Consider the following 22,809-nt stretch of genomic DNA (forward strand, 5'->3'; position numbering starts at 1 on the left):
AGAAAAGATGCTCACTCTGTATTATAAGTTATATGGCAAGAAGGCCAGCCCTGCTCAAACTACTCTTGGTAAGCTTTTCACAAGTAAACAAAATCATTTTCAATGTTTCTGATGTTTTAAACTACAGTGTACTAAATAAATACCTGTTCTACTTTTTAACAAATTTCTCTATTCATTTATAATGGACTTTAGAAGAGGTTTTAGTATTTTGGCAAAAATTTTTGTAGGTCATGGAACAATAAAAATTCTTCCCATCATTTATTTAAAATCACTTTGCATGGTCTCAGCTTGCATGGTCATTTTTATGGTTCCATACTATTGTGCAAAGCTAAGACCTACTTACGTCTTGATTGAGGGGTGGTTACAAAACTGTATATACTTGCCAAAACTCAGCAAATTGTACATTTAAAACAGGTGACCTTTATTCTATGAAAATTATGTCTCAATAAAACTGTTAAAAGTGGCTATTATATATTGAAACTGGCATTGGATATTTTACATATATTTCTAATCTTGAAACAACCCTGAAGTGTAGTTATTTTTATCTCAATTTTTTTTAGTGTTTTTTTTGAGACAGAGAGAACATGAGAGGGAGAGGGGCAGCGAGAGGGAGGGAGAGAACCCCATGCGGGCTCTGCCCTGTCAACGCAGAGTCCAGCGTGGGGCTAGAACTCACCAACTGTGACATCATGACCTGAGCTGAAGTCAAGAATAGGAGGCTTACCCAACTGAGCCACCCAGGCGCCCCGATTTTTATCTCAATTTATAGATAAAAGAACAAAGCCTCAGAGAGGCCATGTGACTTACCCAGGCCACACAGCCAGCAAGCACCAGAGCTGTGACCAGGCTGTCCCTGGACCAGTGCTTTGACAACTTGGCTGCTAATTATGGGAATCACTAGAGAGTTTCAAAGTCCCGGTGTCTAGGCTGTACCCTCACCAGGTTGGAGACCCATGTCTGTACCACACCGTCTTCTATCTGGCCAGCAGGAAGCAATGTGTGGTGACATGTGCCGCGAAAAAAAACTTTAAAAACCTGGATGGCAGCCTGGAATGTCTAATTTCTGTAAATAAGAATTAATGAAGTTTCATTACAGTTTTTCCTACATAGAGGCCCAACGGTAAGATAAACTTTATTTTTAATTTTTTTTAACATTTATTTATTTTTGAGACAGAGAGAGACAGAGCATGAACGGGGGAGGGTCAGAGAGAGGGAGACACAGAATCTGAAACGGGCTCCAGGCTTTGAGCTGTCAGCACAGAGCCCTACGCGGGGCTCGAGCTCACGGACTGCGAGATCATGACCCGAGCCAAAGTCGGCCACTTAACCGACTGAGCCACCCAGGCACCCCAAGATAAACTTTATTTATACAAGTTATAGATAATCTTTCAACAGACCAAAAAATACATAGATAACTGAGATTTTTCTTTGCAAAAGAGATGTGAGTTCTGAAAGACAATTTTTTTGTGTGTGAATATACTATTTTTTAGTGCTGTTTTAAGTCCACAGCAAAACTGAGTGGAAGATACAGAGATTTCCCATCAAACCCCCACTCCCAATGCACAGCCTCCCCTGTTGCCAACATCCCCCACCAGAGTGGTACATTTGTTACAATTGATGAACCTACATTGGCACATCCATAGTTTACATTATGATTCACTCTTGGTGTTGTACTGATGCTTAAATCTCAGTTTTAACTGACTTTTCAGTCCTCGAGTTTCAACAGTTATTCAGTACCTACTATGGGCCAGGCACTTGTTAGGGGTTTTTATACACCCCAGTAGCCCCCCTTATCTGTGGCCGATATTTTCCAAGACCCCCCAGTGGATGCCTGAAACTGAAGTTAATACTGAACCTTATATATACTACATTTTCCCTCTACATACATACTTATGATAAAGCTTAATTTGTAAATCAGGCCCAGTAAGAGATGGACAACCACAGCTCACAATACGAGAGAACAATTATAACAACATGCTGTGATAAAAGTTATATGGGTGTGGTCTCTTCCAAAATCTCTTCTTGTGCTGCACTCACCCTTCTTCTTGTGATGGTGTGAGATGATCGAATGTCCACACGACGAGATGAAGTGAGGTGAATGACACAGGCACCGCCATGAGCATTAGGCTACTATTGACCTTCTGACCTTGAGTCAGAAGGAGGAGACTCCCCGACCACAGCTGACTGTGGGTAACCAAAACCATGGAAAGTGAAACCACAGATAAGGGGGAACTACTGTATCTTATTCAGTCCTCACAAGAACTCTATTATCCTCATTTTACAGATGAGATTCAGATAACTAACTTGCTCCAGGTCTTACAGTTAGAAAGTAGCAAACCCTGGATTGAAACCCGTATCTGACTCTGAATCCTGCACTGTACATGCATTATCTCACTATTATTACCATTAGCTTATTATTAAATGCCTAAGCAAAATATCTGGCAAAGTTCCTGGTGCATAGACAACACTCAGCAACAGTGATTCCACTTCCCAGAGGATCTTGTTATCAAGGTTGGAAGGGACTTCCTGGGGGCCGTCAGGTGATAACCGGAAGGCAGAGGAAATCTCGGGCGGCCTGAACACTGCAGGTTGTGGTGGGACTCTGGGAAGGCAGAGAATAAAGCCGGTGGGGTCTGTGCCTTTGATCATGAGACAGCAGGGCCTGTGCTGGTGGGAAATGACCATATGATGTGACTCTATGTGGTGCACTCGTCCCTGGCTTCCTACCAACGTAGGCAAGGGGCAGGATGCCCACTGAACTGTCAGAATACACAGAACATCTGCTTAGGTCAGGTTCGTTTTCTTTTGGGAAGATCCTGTGGGAGCAAGTCGATTTTTTTGTTTGTTAATCATGAGACAAGATTTCACAGTCCATGAAGCATAGGAGTTGAAAGCCTGGTGGTCAAGTGTGTGAACTTGGGAGTCAGGCATACCCAAGGCAGAGTCCTGGCCTAAGGATTTAGTAACCATGCAACCCTGAGCAAGCTGTTTAACCCAATTATTGCATTGTGAAAAGGGATGAACCGCCTACAACCTGAGCCTATTAGAATTTGTTTAGTAAGTTAATGCATGTAAAGTAGTAAGTGCGATGCAGAGCATTTAAGAAGTTCTCAAGTAGTAACTATTGTTTTTACTGCTGAAACACACAAGCAGTTGAGGAGAAAATGTTATCTTATTTCTCGGTTCCTTTCTGTATGATGGCTCTTTTTTGGAGATCCCCTAATGGAGTGTAATGGAATGACAGCTGAATTTCACAGTAAATCCAGAGATAGGGGATTCTCACATTCCTTTATGTTCCCTTAGTCTGCTTTTTAATTTTATATTACCTTTATTACAATATTTCACAGGCTGACTGTTCTGTGCAAAGATAATAATATTGGGATTTATGTTCTGCTTCAAGGGGCAGACGGGTGTCCTTGGAGAAGTGTGGTTTCTAGCATCTGCAACCTGAGTTTGTGAATTCCTGTGTGAGGCAACTAGGTATCTCACAATCTGGGATATGTGACCATAAAACAACCAGAAAAAAAGTGGGATTGGAAACTGGAGAAAATCCCTGATAGTAAACCTAAGGCAGCTCCCCAAACTGCAAGCTACAAAGTAAGAGAATAATAGGAAATAGTTGTGGTTTGAATAGGGGTCAACAGTGTGAAGCCATTTTTGAAATCAGTGGGATCCAGGGATAGGATCCAACATGAATAAATTAATAAATATTAATTAATGAATATTAATCTTTGTAGTGTGTATTCAGGAAAACACCAAATTATTAAGGAAGGGTTGTTCTAAACATTTAATATAAGATAAAGATGTTGGCTCTAGTCAAGAAAAGAACTGTAAAATTCAAGACAATATGAAAAACAGGACAAAGGACAAGGAGAATTGTCTCTTAATTCTCAATAGAAAGAGTAAAGTTTGTGAAATGAAGGAAACTGTCTCCTTGGATGCTTTGAAAGTCACATTCGAAGTTAAGGATGGACAATAAAGGACCTTACACAGCCCGTTTGAGCATTATGATTCCATGAGAGTTGGTTCTCTGGCTTGTGCCCCTGAACACACTATATGTTTCTAAAAATCAAAATCTTAAATCCTGCAGCTTCAGTGGCTAGTGCATTCCTTAGGGGACTTTTAATCACATTTCTGGCTTTTTCTCTCTGTGGTCATCATTCAATTAACATTTGTCAAGTAACCGACCAGACCCCATAAGGATGGAAACAATGGGTCAGCTGAAATACCACCGAGGGCCTCTCCAAACACTTCAGACTTTATATCAGGTTCCGGATGACTCAGAGTCCAACCACACACATTTGGAAAACAGTGTTTTTGTTATTCTCTTGCTCCTTCCCCAAAGCACAAGGATCTATGGTCACATGAAAGTTATGTATTGCATTATCTTTCATTTCTGTCTGTGTCCAATAAGTAGTGCCCCTACCCCTGCTCCACCCCCCCACCCCCACCCCCAACTCCCTGGAAGCCTCTCAGTTCTCTGGGACAGATTGCTGGAACAGGGGCAAAGAACCATGTGTGAGGAATGGGACATGAGTCAGTCCTGAAATGTTTAAGGGTCAATATTTCTTGCTAAGAATGGTTCCTGCTTCCTTGGAGTAGAAAGCACGACTGACTGGGGTGGCTTGGGAGGAAATCTTAAAGAAGAGAAATTACAGTATTGAATTCCAAGCCGACTGCTGGTCCGGTTAGGATGGATGGAGCCACAATACATGCCTAGGTATCCACAGCACCAATGAGCTCATAAAGAAATCTAGCTTATTTGCAACAGCACCCCCTGGAGTGTAATAAAACACCCAAAGGATCTGTGCTTCTGAGCTGTAGCTGAGAAGTTGTTTCCACATGAAACCCTCCCTGATATAAACTGAAAAATAACCTATGTCCTCATTTTGTAAAGTTGTATTAAAAAACATCTTCCTCCGTGCTTAAGAATCTTCCGGTTTCCTGCTACCAATCTCAGGAGTTACCACTCCCTCTTGTTCTCTTCGTCCCTGCCTTTGCCCCCCACCCAGAGCTCCACAAACACCATTTTCCTTTACCAACCGCTCCATGCTTTCACTGTGCCTCAACTAATGGCTCTCATTTCCTTTGGTGGTCTCATTACCTCCCAAATCAAGCTCCCCATTGCTCTCGTATGCAAGCTTAAAACAATTTGGAAACCAAGCTTGTTTTTCCACCAGGGCAAGATGCCTGTGGGAAATAACCGTGTAAGATTGGGTCCCTTTGATGAATGTCTTTTATTAAGTGATTAGACTGAACTTTACTTCCTGCCTCAGGTCAAGTTCAAAGACTCTCTCAGTAGTTGTCTCACCACCTCTGTTTTTCTACCTAATCTGAAAATAATAGCCCATCCTTAAAGTGTTTCTCTCTCTCTGGTATCTATTTGCAGATGGCCATCAATCCCCCTTGCTCCCCAGCTCCCTGGGGACTTGCTCAGCTTTGTGTGGTGGTGGTAAAAGTTACTTTCTAAGGAGAAATTCAGTGGCAGAGCAGCCTTATTTAGACTTTTTTTTTTTTAATTGACTGTACCACTTTATTTCTAGAAAGATCCTATGATCAGTATTCAGATCATTTTCTGAAATGTTTGTCACTGCATCAATAGTTTTATATGCCAAAGAAATAAGAAAGGCAAATGGACAACTTCTCTCTGAGCTTGCCAATGTGGGGTCCGGACAAGATGCTTGGACCTACTGAGCCTCACTTTCTTCAACTGTAAAATGAAGGTGACATCACCCCTTACACTATGTGAAGGTTAAATAAGACAGGACATATGAAGTGATTGGCACAGTGCCCAAGAGAGGTCAGCACAGTGTGGCAAGTGGCATCACAGACTGGACACGGAGTGTCTTAAATTCTTCCTCAGGCTCTTGCTTGTATGTGTAATTTAGGGCAAGCCAAATAACTTTGTGCCTCAGTTTGCCAATCTGTAAAATGGGGCAATGACCAAATACACCTTACAGGGTTGTTTTGAGGATTAAGTGAATTCATAAAACTGCTCAGAACAGTGCCTACCATGTGATAGGCACTATAAAGGTGCTTGCTATTGTTACCAAAAAACACTAGCATTCTTCCAGCTATTGAAATAGGTGTGTGTTTTAATAACACTGTCCTGAAAAACTGATAAAATCAAGGTCAAGCACAAGGCTTTTAATCTCTAGGCATACGTAGATTGAGATGTTTCATTTTTTTTCTTTCACTAAAGGAAACATAAAATTCAGAGATGATGTTTTGGGAACACCATCTGGGATGGGAGGAAGCCCCAGGAAATCTGGTTATCTTCACACTCCTCAGGAAGCCCATTGGCCCCAGAAAGACCTGCACAAGGGGGAAATCTGACCTCATAATTGAACAAAGCTGCTTTTTAAACCTGGAAAGACGCGGCTAATGGGGTGATCAGGAAGGGCATTATTCCTCTGCAGCGAGAGAACTTAATATAGCTGGAGGTCACAGGAGACAATCCTCAACACTCACTAACAAATAGGGTATTTTGCTTATTTAAAAAAGGATGGGGGTCAGTTTAAAGCATGGTGGGGAATTGAATGTTGATGCTAGTGTAGTACTTGCTGAGGAGGTTTGAAAAACCACACGTAACCACTTTATGCCCCTTAAAGGTCTTTGCTAAAGTTTATCTGTGTCAATTATTTTGTTTTTCTTTATTTTTAAAACCCTCCGTAGAGCCTATAAACATAAACAATGGTTTTCCTAAATGTTTTTGTATTTCATGTAGCTTTTTAAAACACGGATCCAAAGGAACCATCATTAAAGTGGTCTGATGTAGACACTGGACAGGTGTTTTCTGGTTAAGTGACTTTGGGCAAATCACTTCTCTGAGTTTTAGCTTCTATGTTTCCTGCTTTATCCCAGAGGGTTATTGCAGACAGCGAATAAGATGTAGAAGGCGAAAAAACTCATTTTGACTGCAAATGTGGTATTAATGAAAAGCCATTATAAATGTAAATGTATAAAGCTGAGATTGAGAGAGGCAGTATGAGGAGAGGAGAGAAAGACATTAGTGTGGACAAGAGGGTGAGGTGTGAGGAGAAACTCAGTTTTCAAGATACTGACTTCAGGCACAAGAAGAAAGCAATCTGGAAGTGAAAAGATATACAGTACATGAGCACCAACAGAAGGATGCTGGAAATAAGCCATGCATCTGCATAAGACGGACTGTGATGTGGCTATTAAAAGTTACACTTATGAAGTGCTTGAATGGCATGGAAAACTAAAAAACAGGGCACTGCACTGTGTGTATGGAGAGAATAAAGCCAATTGTATAAGAAAAGCATCAAAAAGATAGAAAATAAATATGGCAAAATTGGCTGCCTCTGAGAAGTGAGCAATTAAAGCAGATTGCTTTTATGTTTTTATTCTTTCTGAAAATTAGAATGTTCTTTGGAGAACATGAATCAATTTTTTTTTTAATTTGTGTATTTATTTTGAGAGAGAGAGAAAGAAAGAGAGAGTGGGGGAAGGGCAGAGAGAGAGAGGGAACGAGAGAATCCCAAGCAGGCTCAGTGCTGTCAACACAGCAGGGCACTGCCTCCTGAATCATGAAGTCATGACCTGAGCCTAAATCAAAAGTCTGATGCCCAGCCAACCAACTGAGCGCCCCCCGCATCCCATGAATCGATTTTTTAAGTAAAATTAAACTAACAACAAATTGTGTGAGCAGAGCTAGGTCAGAGAGGTGTAGCCACTGGAGAACATGGGGAAATATCCTGAAGCTTCTTTGGGTCTAAATGTGGGATTTGAACCTTGTTCCCCCACTTCCTTGAAGTCTAATGTATCAACAAGCAAAAGCCGCGTCCGCGGTGCTCTGCTCTCATACGGTGCCAGGATCCATTTAACGTTCGTTACATGCAATAGCTCATTGAATTCTCACTAATCTCCCCTTGTACTAATGTGCTACGGCTGCCCTAACACAGTACCACAAAGTGTCTTAGACAACAAAGATTTATTACCTCACAACTATGGAGGCTAGAAGTCCCAAATCAAGGTGTTGGGGGTGGGGGATGGTTCCTTCTGAGGGCTGTGAGGGAAGGGTCTGTTCCAGGCCCCTCTGGTTGGCTTGCAGGTGGCCTTTTTCTCCCTGTATTTCTTCACATTGTCTTCCCTCTGTGTGCATATTTCTTTCTTTTCACTTGGTGTTCTTTTTATAAGGACATTAGTCATATTGGATGAGGGGCCCACTCTACTCCAGTATGACCTTATCTTAACTAATTACATCTGTAATGACCCTACTTCCAAATAAGGTCACATTCTGGGATGCTGGGAGTTAGGACTTCAACATATGAGTGTTGGAGGGACAAAATTTAACCCACAACATCCATGAAAAAGATAGTGCCTTTAGGCTCCATTTTATAGATGTAGAAACCAAGACCCAGAGAAGGCCAGTAACTTTCCAAGCTTCCAGAACTAGTAAGCGGTACATCTGGGAGTCTAAGGTAGGCAGTCTGATTCTAGAGCCTACATGATTATGTTCTACGGCCTCTGTGGAAAGCTGGAGGAGAAATCCTATGGAAACAGACTCCAGTTTTCCTACATAGCCAAGCAAGAGAACGGTGTAGCCTGTGACAGCTGAACCTGACTTCATGTTTCCTGTGTTGGCTTAAAAATTACCTTCTAAACAAGATAAGGCTGGATTCAACATCCAGGTTTTGCTGCAGTATTCTACCTGCCTATATATTGTTTATGCTCCAATATGTCTCTTACCCAACTCGTTTCATCCCCTTGAAAACACTGGTTTTGTGTACTCTAACTTTGTACGGGGTCAGAGTGCAAAACGGATGGCATTAGAACATCTAAAACTTCAGTGAGGTTGATCTGCTGGTGAGTGAATGGGAGGAGGTATTTGCAGGGCCCAGCATCACAGCCCAGCCTATGGTGACAAATCTGAGGCTTTTCAAATTTTCCACATTTTAGGATAATTTGTCTGGTACTGTAGGTTTTCTGGGAGATCAAACGGGCATTGCCAGGAGGTGTGGCCATGACCCTCTAGAGCTTCCTTTGTTAGGACTCCGTAGACCTGGAGTCATGTAATGGAATCGGTTAGAAATACAGGAAGAGGTTGAACAGCCATTGTTTTCAAGTCTCCCAATTGGGAATCAAGCTTTGCAGACATGTCCCCACTGGCCTTCCGTTCCTGCTGCCTCCCTGGGAAAATCCCTGCCCCTTGAGGTCTCATATCTCCCCTCAACAAGCTGAGGCTTGCATGGTAAAGGATAGAGGATCACCAGTGTTGGCCATTCAGGGTCCCCAGCATCAGTGGCCTGTCGGTCCCTCAGCCTTGGGGACAGAGGAGCAGAGCCACACCTTGACACTTGTCCACAGGCCTCCATGGAAAACCAGAGCCTCATGTCCTGAGAATTTGCACAGCCAGTCTTGTGGAGGGTCTAACCCCTCCTCCTTTACCTCTCAGCCCCTAGCAAGTCACTATTCTTTGATCTCTGAAATCACAAGATTCCGGTAGAATCTCCACTCCAGTGGAGTTTTCGGGCTAGGAGGCACCTCTGAGAGCGTCCAATCTCCTTCACTTTACAGATGAGGAAATGGATACCCTAGAAATACCACATGGCAGTTTGTAGCAAAGTCAAGGCTAGAGGCAGCATCTCCTGATACCCTATCCCACGCTCCGCCCAGGAGGCCTGTGACAGAAAGATGCCTACTCTTGAAGCCTCCTTGGAGAGTTTCTTCCATTTACCAGAAAACAAATTCCCCCCTGCACATTCCAGTCAAGCTTTCCTTTGCTTTCTACGCCTGCTACCTCAGCTGGGAAGTGGAGAGCAATAAGCAGTAACTACCATAAGTCAATACATATAAAGCACTTGAAATTGTTACCGGCACATAGGAAAAAACACTCACTATATGGGACATTGTTCTTGTTATTAATATCATCACTATAATCATTCTTTTAGTGTCCTAGGACGGCTGGAACAAAATACCACAAACTGGGTGGCTTAAAACAATAAAACATTTTTTTTCTCTAACAATTACGGAGGCTAGAATTCCGTTGGCAGGGCCATGCTCTTTCCAAAGTTTCTGGGGGAGGAAACTTCCTTGCCTCCTCCGGCGCCCAGTACCTCCAGGCACTCCTCGGATTGTGGAAACATAGCTCCAGTCTCTGCCTCCATCTCCACATTGGCTGTCTTCCGTCTGTGTCTGTGTTTCTTCTCGTCTTCTTCCAAGGACAGCAGTCATACTGTATTAAGGGCCCACCCCACTCCAGTATGACCTCCTCTTAACTAATTACATCTGCAATGACCTTATTTCCAAACACAGTAAAATTCATGGGTACCAGGGGGTAGGACTTCAACATATCTTTTGAGGGGTACAGTTCAACCCATAGCAATTATTATTGTTGTCAAATCAGCACATTTTAGAATGGGTATTTTTATGCGGGTGAAAGGTGATCACTTCTTTCTTGTCTTGAACTGAGCTGCTTCAAAACTTGCCTGTACTCATCTCTATCAGAAAACTGATTTAGATACCAGGCATGCGGAAGTTTCAGATCTGCTGGAGGGAAAATAAAAGAGGATTTTTAATTTGTGAAGAAATTGCAAAGCCGATACACTAATGCAATCCTCTTGTTTTCGTTTAAAGAAGCTGTAAAGAAAGTCAGAGTTCATCAGTGGGGTGGTTTCATTGTGGCCATTTATTTCTGACCAACAATTTCTTGGTATTGTGGGTTTGCATGTATAATTCTTCCAGAAGTTTCCGAGAGGGAGAAAAGACAACAAAACTTGAATAAAATGATGACTGTGGCATTCCAAGTATATCTTATCTCAGTACTGTGACTCTGTAGGACAATTTGTCCTCATAGTGTACTCAGAAGGGGGTATGATAAAAAGAATGCACACGTATATGTATATAAATGTAATGTACATGTGTGTATATCCATATATGTGTATGCATGTGCAGACTAATGCGTACACATATACTTTTATGTACACATTGCTTATATATGCAAAGGATGAATCATTGTCATTTTGCTCCCCAAATGGATTTATTTGCCATTGGTAACGTAAATGTAGGTATACAAATGTTACCAATAAATTCCAGGGCAAATGAGTAAATAAGAAAAATAATTCAGTAACATTTAATGATGATTTGAAATCCTCAGTTTTACTTGGCAATTCTTGCAAGCTATTGTCAATTGACTCAAAAATTGGGGAACATTTCCCCTCTTGTTCTGTGTTACAAACATCTTAAATTAGTCATTATTTTTATGGCCACTACTACAATCTTGTTATCCCACCATATTGGAAGAATTATGGAGAAAATATTTTGGTCCCAATTTGTGAGTTTTGGGGTGCTTGTTATTTTTCTGTGAGTCATTTTGAAACCCAAGATGCTGCTCAGGACCTCAGATTACAGTGATTTTATGTGTTATTGCTCAGTTTCTTCCAGGAGAACAGATTCTAATGCAGAGCTAACTGAGTTAATGTAATAACTGCACTTTTCACGTGAGCAAATCCCTGGCGGGCTGCTGCTTTCTCTTTGAATGTGTATCACAGGTTACGAAATGTATAAATACCAAAGCAAATTTGCTTGTGCATCTAAAGGAGGAAAAATACCTTGTCATATCTTATTTTATATTCAAAACTCCCTTTTGGGGAGAGTGAGATATTTACTTTCTAAATCTTTGAATAGACTAGTAGGAGACTTCTCAGTACTTTTTTGAGGTAGAAAGTGAGACAAGTAAGCTAAAATGGACAACAAAACGTCCCAAAACAGTAATGATAATGCAAGCCGAATTTGAGTCTTACCCAAACTACGTTTCAAAACATCACACGGCAGTTCTTGTCTGGGCAATTCACACTGACTTTTTTTTTTTTTTTTTTTTTTTCCACTAATGGCTTGCTCATTCCTGAATCTTGCTCGTTCAAATTGAACAAGCAGCAGTGACAGGCAGCAATGATTCTATTCTCTCTCATCTTCTAAAAATGGCCTCAGGCAAAATATCGTTTTTTTTCTTCTGCTTTCCTGCTGTGATCAGAGAGTGGGATGGCACCTGCTCCAGAAAGAGGCAGCAGCATGAGGCCTCTGGTGGAACCCAGTTATCTGCTTTGAATCTGTTAGTCAAGCATCATTAATAAGCATCAGAAACTCCTGGCAAGTGCTACCAAGTTTTTCCCATCCTCCTACCCATTGCTTGGCTACCACGCTATGTTCATTAAGCTTTTGAAGTCCCTCCATCATGTATTCATTCATCAACCAACATTTATTAAGCAGCTGCTCTGTGCTGGACACTGCCCCAGGTAATGAATGATGATGACCCAAACACAGTCTCTATCCTCAAGGGCAAAGTCTATTGATTCTTAATCCTTTGGGGCCTCTAGGACACTTAGGTATCAGGCCCTTACCACCACGATGAGTCCATTCTGGGTCCCATGGAACGGAAAATCTAAAAGGAATGAGTGTTTTAATCAGATATCTGTCTTGCAACCTGGCTTTGTGGACGCAAGGGAAAGATTTGGGAGAGGGGTAAGGAGAACACCAATGTTCCTCTGCCTACCTAGTTCCTTTACATAATCTGCAACTAGCCTTATCTGTGGGGACAGTAACTTTTAGGAGCGGCTGGTGCCATTTTCAATCTGAGTTGTTTACGTTGGTCTGTAAGCTGAAATCTTCATGTCTCCTCAGCTGTACTGTCAACCAGAGAGAGGTGGAGAGGCCATAGCTAGTACTGATATGAAATCTGTATACCTTAGGTTTTATGCACTCAGTGAGTTTTAAATACGTGCTTTTGAGAGACATATAAAGGCATATTACCAATTTATCAAAATTGTTCTTAGTGTGAACATATAGATCGGTGTTAGCACCCACACATGGGGAGAGGGTTTCCTTCACGCTTCCCTAAATGGCTCTTGTAAACACTAGCTTATCAAACCCCAGACCTTTCTCTTATACATCCAACACATACTGCTCATCCATGATACCATGCTCATATCATCAGAGCTATAGTAACCTCTGGGATAGTTCAAAAATTCTGAATTAAACCACCACTAAGCGCAAGGCTAGGCACACAATACAAGCTCAGAGGATATCTAGAGTTGAAACCAAATGTTCCAAGAGAGAACCCTCAGGAAGTCCTTCTAAGATTCAGCTCCTGTGAGCATGACTTACCCTAGGCCCCCTCTTGAAGACACTCCAACCCTGCTCTCCCACTCCCCTTTCTACATTGCCTGGGAGAGCACAAGGCATGCTTGATGCTGACTGCTGAGTGCCTGGGGTTTACTTTCCTGGTAACATTTCCCTGCTGCCTTTCAAAAGAAAAGAAAACAAATGCGTGGGGCCACTAGACCAGGAGGCCAGCCAAGGGGTGGTCCTGCATATTAGTTACAGGCTCAGACTCTGGCGTCAGGCAAACCTGGGTGCAAGTTCAGGCTCTCTCACTTGCCAGCTTTGTGACTTTGGACCAGTTGTGGAGTTTCCTTGGTGCTCATTTCCTGATTTATAAAATTGGGCTGATGATAGTGCTTACATCTACTGTGAAGATTAAATGTGGAATGAATGGCAAGTGTTTAGCAAAGGGCCCAGCAAAGAGTAAAGACTCAGAATAAATGTTCCCCAAGAACATTCTTCGGAGGGGCTCTTTTCACATGCGTCCTGAGATCCATTCTGGCTTTTTCAATTCTTCATAGTTCTAGAGTCCCTGATCTTAAGTGTCTCCTCTGTTTGGCTGCCTCTGCCACTTCTGTTCCTCATTCATTGCTGTAACTGGAGGTGCAGACTGATGTACCCCAGTCTGAAGCTCTAGTTCCCAGGAATGAGTGATCCCAAGCATCGCTTAGCGGGCAGAAGCTTTTGCCGTGAGTCCTGAGAGTCCAACGTCTCCTTGACCCAGGATCACTTTCTACCAAGTTCCTCCTGACTGGTTAAAAGCAGTTTGTGGTATGAATGAGCTAATGCAATAAAAAATAATTCTGCTTGATTATAAGTTGGAAATGAGTTTTGATTTTATTGGTATCAAGAGCTATACACATAGGCTTTAAGTCTTTTCTTATCGAAGTAGCATCGTGTAAGAATAATTCAAGTAAATCCTGATGACGTGCAATTAGTTTCTTTCCTTTCAAAGGGTCTATGTGTGTTGTTTTGCAAGTTAGAAAGACTGGCTTCAGGACAAAATACAGTATTTTGAACCTTGTGTATGTAATGTATAACAAACCAGTATTCACTATGTTAGTATTTATGTAAATGCCTATTAGATTATAAGTGTTTTGAGCAGAAATGGAATTATATTTGTTTATGTATTTTCTACAGAGCTTACCACTGAGCTTTGCCCATAATGTGTCCTCAATCAATATCTTGATCATGCAACAAATACCTACTGAACATCTGCTGTGTGGGAAGCATTGACAGGGCTGGGAGGAACACAAAGACGAGTAAGACACAGCTTTGTAGACTAAGAGGACAAGTGATTCCACAACATTCAGCAAAAAGGAAGAGTGATTGGTGGGGCTGCAAGTGAAAATTAAATGCTGGAGGTTCAGAGAAGGAATGTGTGCTTCTGGCTGGAGACCTCAATGAAACCTTAGGGAAATGCGGGCATTTGAGCTGAAATTTGAATGAGAGGTAAGATTTGGACATGGTGAGATGTTGCATGAAGCTTTGTAAGGGGACATGACAGCCTAATAACAAGCCAGAAAGCATGGAACACAGAGGGGGCATGGCCAGACATCTGATTTGGTATTAGGCATGCTAACTAGGAGATTAAGCTGTTAGAGTAGATTGGGGTCAAATCCTAAGGAGCTTGAATGCCGGGCTATAAAGAGTTGTTCGTGGAAGATTTTTGACAAAGTGAACAACATAAATGAATCATCCTGGTGTTTCTCATTTTCTCAGAACAGGAAAAAGTATCCTGATGAAATGTAATCCAGAATCACAAAGTTTTGAAGGATGTGATAACATTGAGAGAGTAGAGGATTTTCTTGGATCCACTGCGAAAGCCACAGTGAGATTTTCTCAAGTGCTTCTTGCCTCCATGGCACTTAGAGCTGAAGCCAAACATTTTCGCCCTTAGTCATCAACATTATTGTGCTGTGTAGTGCCCAGGTCAATCAAATCCAGTTACTTATGAAGTCCTGAGAACCTCAAGGTTTATGTTACCTGGTAAAACCAGTAAGTCTTTCATGAAGATGAGCAAGACACGGTTTAGCCTTGCCTTCAAAGAGATTTCAGGGAAATAGGAGGCATAAGAGAGTAATTCAGATGATCATTGAAAGCCTGTGCCCAAGGTAAAATGACCCAATGAAAATTGAGTGGCGGAGTGAGAGGGAAGAGACTGGATGGACAGACGTTAGTGAGGAGGCTAACTCAGTGCTCCATGGGAAGCCTGTTAGGGAACTAAATGTGAGGTCCACCAGTGAGAATGGAAAAAATAGAAGATGGAAGTTGAAAGTGTAGGGTTCAAAGCGACACTGGAAATTAGATGAACATGAGGAAGGAGGAGTCTAGGAAGATCCTCATACTTTGGGTGCTTAAATATGATGGTGCCATTATCTCAGCAGTGACAGCATGCTGGGAAATGGACAACTGGTGATTTTGGAGTGTTTGAGACATCAGTGTGACCAGCTTATAGGCTACTCTATTTGGTGGTTGGCCCAAAGGAAGAGACTGTGTGATGTTCACCTTGATAGCCCTGGCCCCAGTATAACGCCTGATGTTGAGAACTTGGTTGGCAGATGCTCTGCCACGGAACTGCTGCATTGGACCACTCAGTACAAGGAGGTGCTTTCCTGGTGCCAGGGAGGGGGTGCACCCTCCCAGAGGTGAAAGCGAGGGGGGAAAGTGTGGAGCAAAGAGGCAGAAGGCAGCCCTCGCATGAGGATATAGCCACAAGGGAAACTGAGACAGGTCCTTGCAAAGGAGAAGAGAATTGAGAAATTGCAGCGTCCCAGAGACATTGAAAAGAAAGGACTTCCAGAATAAGGAGGGGGAGACTGAAAACACTAGCCATTAAGGAAAAGATAGAGCAATGTCATTGCAAATAAAAAAAAAATGCTGTTCTTCAAACGTAACCATTAAGAGAGGGAAAGGATGAGGCACAGAGAAGACGTTGGCAGCACACATGACTGTCACTGGACATGATGCAGACTATTTAAAAAACTACTGCAAATACAAAAGGAAAAGCAATACAGGCAAAGACTTGAAAAGGTACTTCATAAAAATGCATTATCCAGATGTCCAAAAATGTATGAAAGATTCCAATTAGTAATCATGGGAAAGCAAGTTAAAAACACGCATCTACTTCTATGGCAGAAATTTACAAAATGGACTATGCCAAGTTTCGGTGAGGATTTAGAACTGTGGGAACTTATATATTGCTGGCGAGCGTGTAAACTAGAACAAACATATTGGAGAACATGTTGGCATTGTTTTCTGAAGTGATAGATACATGCAATCTATTACTCAGTAATTTCATTCTTAGGCATATCCTCAAAAGAAATGTGGGTGCCACGCATCAGAAGACATGTACAAAAATGTTTATAGCAGCAGTATTCATACTATTTCCATCTGAAAACAACCCAGATGACCATCAGCAGGAAAATGTATAAATAAATTGTGGTATATCGTGTGGAACACTATAAGAGCAACAAAAATGAATCAACTACATTTGAAAGCAAGATGGCAGACAAATCTCACAAATATAACATTGAGAGAAAGAAGCCAGATCCAAAAATGTATGTAGTGTGTGGTTGCATTTATATAAAGTTCAAAAACAGACAAAACTATTTAGGGATGCACCCTAGTGGTAAAAGAATTGAGACAAACAAAGAAGCAATTGACATAAAAGTCAAGATAGTGGTTGCCTTTAGGAGGGTGGGGATGGGACTGGAAGGGTCACAGCCCGTATCTGAGGTACCAGCATTATTCAATTTCTTGTCCTGGGAAGCAATCCATCAAGCTGTATATTTATGTAGTATGCACAGTTTGTATGCATATTTTATTTTAGCATAAAAAAAAGTCTTTTTGAAAAGGGGACGATAAAAAAATTACAGATATTTCAAGTGGGGTTTGGGTAGATAATAGCACAGAGACTCTCAGCTTTGTGGGTTACTCACTATTAACCTTCAGGGGACAAGTTTCAGTAAGAGGTTAGGAAACAAATAGATTTTAGAGAAATGGAGAGTAATAGTGAAGCTTTGCAAAGTGTTTTCTGATGAAAAAAAGGGAACAATGAAGAAGTAATTTAATTAAGTAGGAAGTTTAAATTTTTATTCTATTTTACTTTTCAGGCTTGCGGGACTTCAATAAGAAGACAATACAGAGAGACTGAAAGGTGCTGATGATAGAGAAAGTAAGTGATGGATAGGGTGCAAAACCATAGATGGAAAGACTATCCAGGGAAATAGCTGGACAGGTGGAAATAGCTGTCACAGGGACGGAGTTACTTCTTCAGTGACAGTCATAAAGGAAGAGCTCTAGGGGAACGGAAAGGAGACATCAAAGAGGACACCTAAGAATCAGAGTGTCTCCTTCTGCTCAGAAGGCACGAGGTGCTAAAGTAGTCTTGGGAACCTGAGAGAGGCAAATATGCCCTAAGCAGATCCCAGGGTTTGTGGGTAACCACGGAGGTACAGCTGAAGTTGGTAATAAGAATTCAGGTGGAGTCAATCAACAAGCCTTTGGGGATTCTCAGCAAGCACGTAAGAATAACTGTTACCATATTCTTACATAAATGGGTCAGTGCCATTTACCACAGTCTGCATACTGATGGTAAGGGTAGGCACTGCTATAGACATATTTGCAGGTATAGCTCAGAAAGCTGAAGAGATCAGAAAAATGCTATTTCTTTGATTTTTGCAGTAAATTAACAGAGAAAATTATTTTCTGAGGATGGAGGGATTAAGAGTTTTAAAGAAAATGGAGAAAATTCGAGTCGGTGAGGATAAGAGAGGAAGTTGTTGATCAAAGTCAAGTACAAGAATTGACTGGCAACACTGAGAGCCTGGCTGAGGTTTGGTGCCATAAGTTTGTGATTGCATAAGTCTGTGTGGTCATAGGACTTTTTCCATCAGTGCTCAACTTCTTGGAGAAGGAAAAAGGAAACTATAACACAAATCTAGTACCATATTTTGTTGGATGAGCATAGCAAAAGACAAGGGAATGGACAGTGGCAAAGAATTTGAAAATGCTAGCAGAGAGTAGTTTAGGCTCTTACCACAGGCTTCAGGGTTGGAAAAAAAAGCCATGAGAGGAACTTCCGGATAAAATGGAGCCGCCATGGTCAAAGAATAAGGGCAGAGGAAGTGGAGTCATGAGAGCATTGGAAAGATTGAAAATTGTTATCACCTAGAAGGATATTAGGCAACTATTCCAACTGATGAGTTTCTAGGCGGAGAGTGGGTGGCTGAAGTGGAAAAGAATTAATTATATTAGTATAATAAGGAGGTATAAGAATTGCAGGGCTAGGTTATTGGATGAGTCTTCTAAATGAACTTTGAAAACTTCATAGGATGGGAAAGAAGTTTTGGATTTTATGCCAACTATGACTGAATTTTCTGGCTGCCCAGACTGTTGTGTTGAGAAGGATTCTGGGGCCATTTTCAGGGTGAGATAGAAAGAGTACCATGATAGATTAGCAATCTTTGCCCATAGGAACAAGGAAAAGTAATAAATGTGCTATATGCCTGCTTATGATACCTGTTCAAAGATTATGGAAGGAGTTGAGAAAACCAAAATGAGATATGACCCAGAAATTCAAAGAATTAGAGGTAATGGCTAATTTAGGGTTAATTGCATGCATGCAGTAAATATTAATCACCAAGTTGACTTTTTTTCTTTCTAACTAGGCTTTATATCTTCCTTCCCTCATCTCTCCTCAACAAGTTACATCATGAATCCATGTACCCATCCATTTTAAAGATGGCCTAAATTTTTCCTTCAGCAACATTTTTGAGGTTTGCCCAATCAAAGGTCGTTCAGTGGAAATCTATACTTCAGTGTCCATGTACATTTAAGGAATTCCAAACTGTTCTTGCAGAACCCTACTGGGCCCTTAGGAATGCTCCCAAGGTTTTGCAGAAAAGAAAGACAGCAAACTGGACCTTTGTAGAAGACAGATTGTATTATCTGTGAATTGGCTATTTAGAATATGATTGCTCCGTACTTGGAATGGTGGAAAGATGGACTAAATTATAACTCCATCTTTAAGAGCATGCCTATCGTTTTAATTAATACGATGGTCTTGTCGATCAGATATTACTGCCATTTATGGTGTCCTTTATTATTTCCAGTTCTTTTTTTAAATTACAAGAAAATGCATTCTCCTTGTAACAGAGTACAGAGGTAGGCATAATATAAATTGAAAGTCTCTTTCTTAACATATCTCATCTGTCACCCTTGCTATTTTGCTGACAGCATCAGTGGAAGAGGCAGTTAGACGTTTGTCTAACTAAAGACACTTTAGTCTGTCTCTGTTTTATTACTTAAACACTACTAGCTAGCACTGATTTTTTTTAGAAAGAGTATCACCATGAACAGAAAAGTTAATCAGCAGAGATCCTGTGGACTCTTTTCTGTTTATTAACTAAACAGAATGATCAGGCAATGTGAAGAAATGAAATCTGCTGTGGAATTTTGTCAAGACAGGGTGACCTAAGCTGGCTCAGGACTTCCTCATAAAAGCAAATGAACATAGAGCTGACTTCCACTCCAGCCAAAGATGGAGTAATAAGGGTAAGATTTACATTTCCACCTGAAAAAAAAGGAGCCTGGACAAAATATATGACACAACCAAGACAATGGACATCAGTAAGGAAGGACAGGAAGTGCTATGATTGCCCAGCTTATTGGAGAGGATGGTCAAGCTATGGTATAGGAAGGTGAAATGCAGGTGTCCTGTAGCCTCTCTGAGTTGAGGATATGTGGCGGGGAGTCTTGGGTTGCAAAGGCAGCTAGGGTTTTCAGGGCAGAGTGGCAGAGAGGAGAAAGTTGCACTCACTGAGACCTCTAGGTGTCTATAGATGGTCTTCAGCTTCCTGCTGATTGGCACATGTAGGAGAGGAAATTCTGGGCCAGTAAATGACCCAACCAAAAGCGTGAAAGAAAACACAGCTGGGGCTTCCATAGAGCAGGAAATAGTGTCTGATCCCACTGGCTAGAGTGGAAAACCTCAAAATCCACAAGGCATCTGAGTACTGAAGAAGTATTTGCCTCAAGAGAGGAGGAAAATTAGTTCTGGAATAAATGCTGCCATAATCCCACCTAAAATACCTTAAAATCAAGGCCCAGAAAGATCAAACTAGTTCTAGGTAACTTGCTCCTGTCCCAGAACAAATCCCACAAATTCTTATAGGAATACAAAAATATCCAGCACTCAACAAGGTGAAATTGTCAATGGCTAACATCCAGTAAAAAATCTCCGGCATGCTTCTTCCTCAATCCATGTTCTCAGGTCTGGGCAATCTGTTCATCTGCACCCTTAGTCTTTCACTCACCTCTGCCACTTTCTGTGAGCTCTCAGCAGCTCCTACTTCTGCCAGACTTTCTCCCCCAGAAGACCTTGGGGAGGCCCGACCTCTCTCTCTGCTCTCTTATTAGAGTTGCCGAAAGCCCTCTGTTAAAGGAAAGGCAAAAAACATTCTACAGGCCTCCAGCGGTGTCTTTATACTTTATTTACTCAGAGCTGCCTTTTGGGGTGAAGAATTCAGCTGGCCTGACAATTTCTCGATGTTATGATGCCACTCAATACAAAACCCAGCAAACAGTGGGTCTGATAAATAGTGTAGCAGTTTAATGATGGGAATATTTGCATTCTGTGTACTCTTCTAAGCAAACCTCCTCCAAGAAACAAGAAACCTAAGGTTTAGAGGTAGAAGGTAAGGAAAGTTAAAAATGTGACTTAGCCAGGTAAATAGAACCAAAAATATAAAATTCAAAACACATGCTCTAAAAATATCCACATCTTCCCAGGGAGCATGCTCTCCTTGTGTAATTAAGCCAAGTATTTTAGATAATTTTTAGAAAGAATATGATTTCATTCTTGGAGAAGAGCTATTAAACTCCAAGATCTGTGTACTATGCGATCTCAGTCTCCTTACTGAAAAGCCTCAGGCAGCCATAAATTATCAAAAACGAAATTGGCATTGAAAAGACCTGAAAATGAAGTAAACTGTGATAGTCTCCCCCTTTCCAGGGGAAGTTCTCCCAGTCTGGGGACAGCCTCAGAGGATTCACCTGGAAACTCTTGGTATCCTTGGGATGTCCTCTTACGTGCCCGAAAAGAGACAAATATTCAAGTATCCCTCATATTCCTACCATGTGCAGACTCTGTGTTGTGTACCAAAGGCTCAGAATAGAATAAAGCTAAGATTGAGTCCCTCCCACCCCACCCCCACCCCTCTGCTTGGTGTTGTTCTTATTTGGGTAGTTTTGGTCTGGCCTCTTCTGACAGTTTATTCCATATTACCTAATGGTGAAAAGTCCTTATCTTGTAGCCAGTGTCTTTCAGTGGGTATCAGGAGAAGGCAAAACTGTCAAGTAGAGGTAATCTGGCTTAATCCCTCCTCCTCCGCTTCTTTCTCCTTTCAGGGCTTGGTGGGGGGAACCCCAGGCATCCTCAGCCTTAGTTATAAATAGTCCCATTTGTCCAGCTTCTTCTCTAAGTACTGCTCTCCACTCTGACTGTGTCCTCATGGCAGCTTCTCTCCTTGCCTGACTCTACTCATTCATAGAGTTCGAAGATCCTTTTGGTATATATTTTGACTCCAACCTAAATCTCACTTCTTCTGGTCCAGCCAAACCCAGCTATTGCCTAAGTCATGATGCACACAGAAGCAAATCTACAATCTTCAAGGAGCAACATCTTTACTTGGCAAGCCCCGGGATACTCTGTTGAGTATTACCCTGGCAGTCAGCTCCTGCTGGGATGGGCAGTGAATGGCTTGTGTGTGAATGGTCAGGACCCTTCCTGCAGCCTCAAGTTCCTCAGCATGAAGTGTATGTGTTTGGCTGTGTCCCACTCCCACCCCCCTCTTGTCTTTACTTAGAATATTCCCTCTCCCTGGGACTCCTCTCACAATCCTTGTTCACTGCCCCTATCTTTACCCACACAACCCATTCTTCAAATGCTGCTTCCCAGAAAAGTCTTCCGAGTTAGGCAATGTTATGGGTCGATCTGTGCCCCCCCCCCCCAATTCATATGTTGAAGTCCTAACTGCCAGTACCTCAGAATCTCACCTTATTTAGAGATAAGTGTTTTGACAAAGGTAATCAAGTTAAAATGAGGTCTTTAGGGGTGGGCCTCAATCCAGTATGACTGGTGTCCTTATAAAAAGGGGCCACACAAAGAGAAGATGATACGAAGAGAAATAAGAAGGTGGCCATCTGCAAGCGAAGGAGAGACCCCCTCAGATGCTCTTCTGATGCCTCAGAAGAAACCAACACTTTAGACAGCTTGAGTTCAGCCTTCCCGCCTCCAGAACTATGAGGCAATAAACTTCTGTTAAAGCCACCCAGGGGTACCTTGTTATGGTAGCGCCGGCAAACTGATCCTGAATTCCCAGAAAAACAGAATCTGAAATGAAAGTTTGCATTAAGCAAGTGTACTGGGGAGTCCTTGGGAATCAACCCCCGTGAGGAGTGGCAGAAGGAGACTGGACAGGGGGAGGAGCTGAACCGTGAGGCATTTGCAATTGAGAGCTCGGCTAATTCCAAAGTCACCCTGGAGCTGGGACAGTCCTTTGGAGGTGTCCTATCTTGAGCATCAGGAGGTAAGGAGAGGAGGTCAGTTCTTGAGACCCAACCACCCCTTCCTCCCAACACGGATCAGTCGTTGAATGTGGGACGGCGTACCTTGTGTGAGAA

The 22,809-nt window shown here is 42.0% G+C and overlaps 1 long non-coding RNA gene across 5 annotated transcripts in view; it reads left to right on the forward strand.

The window, feature by feature from the left end:
* The first annotated feature begins 623 nt into the window (after positions 1–623).
* Positions 624–22,809, forward strand: part of LOC132683374 (uncharacterized) — a 54,126-nt gene continuing 31,940 nt past the window's right edge. For 3 of the 5 annotated variants that reach the window (XR_013549767.1, XR_009612192.2, XR_009612194.3), the window contains exons 1-3: positions 636–1,120; positions 14,263–14,574; positions 17,238–17,299. This is a non-coding gene — a long non-coding RNA (uncharacterized LOC132683374). Of the gene's footprint in view, positions 1,121–14,262; positions 14,575–14,844; positions 16,683–17,237; positions 17,300–22,809 lie in introns of all 5 variants that reach the window. The other 2 variants (XR_009612195.3, XR_009612193.2) reach the window with 2 other exon arrangements.

This window comes from Panthera onca, chromosome C2 (genome assembly GCF_046562875.1).
Source record: "Panthera onca isolate mPanOnc1 chromosome C2, mPanOnc1 haplotype 2, whole genome shotgun sequence".
Taxonomy (NCBI): domain Eukaryota; kingdom Metazoa; phylum Chordata; class Mammalia; order Carnivora; family Felidae; genus Panthera; species Panthera onca.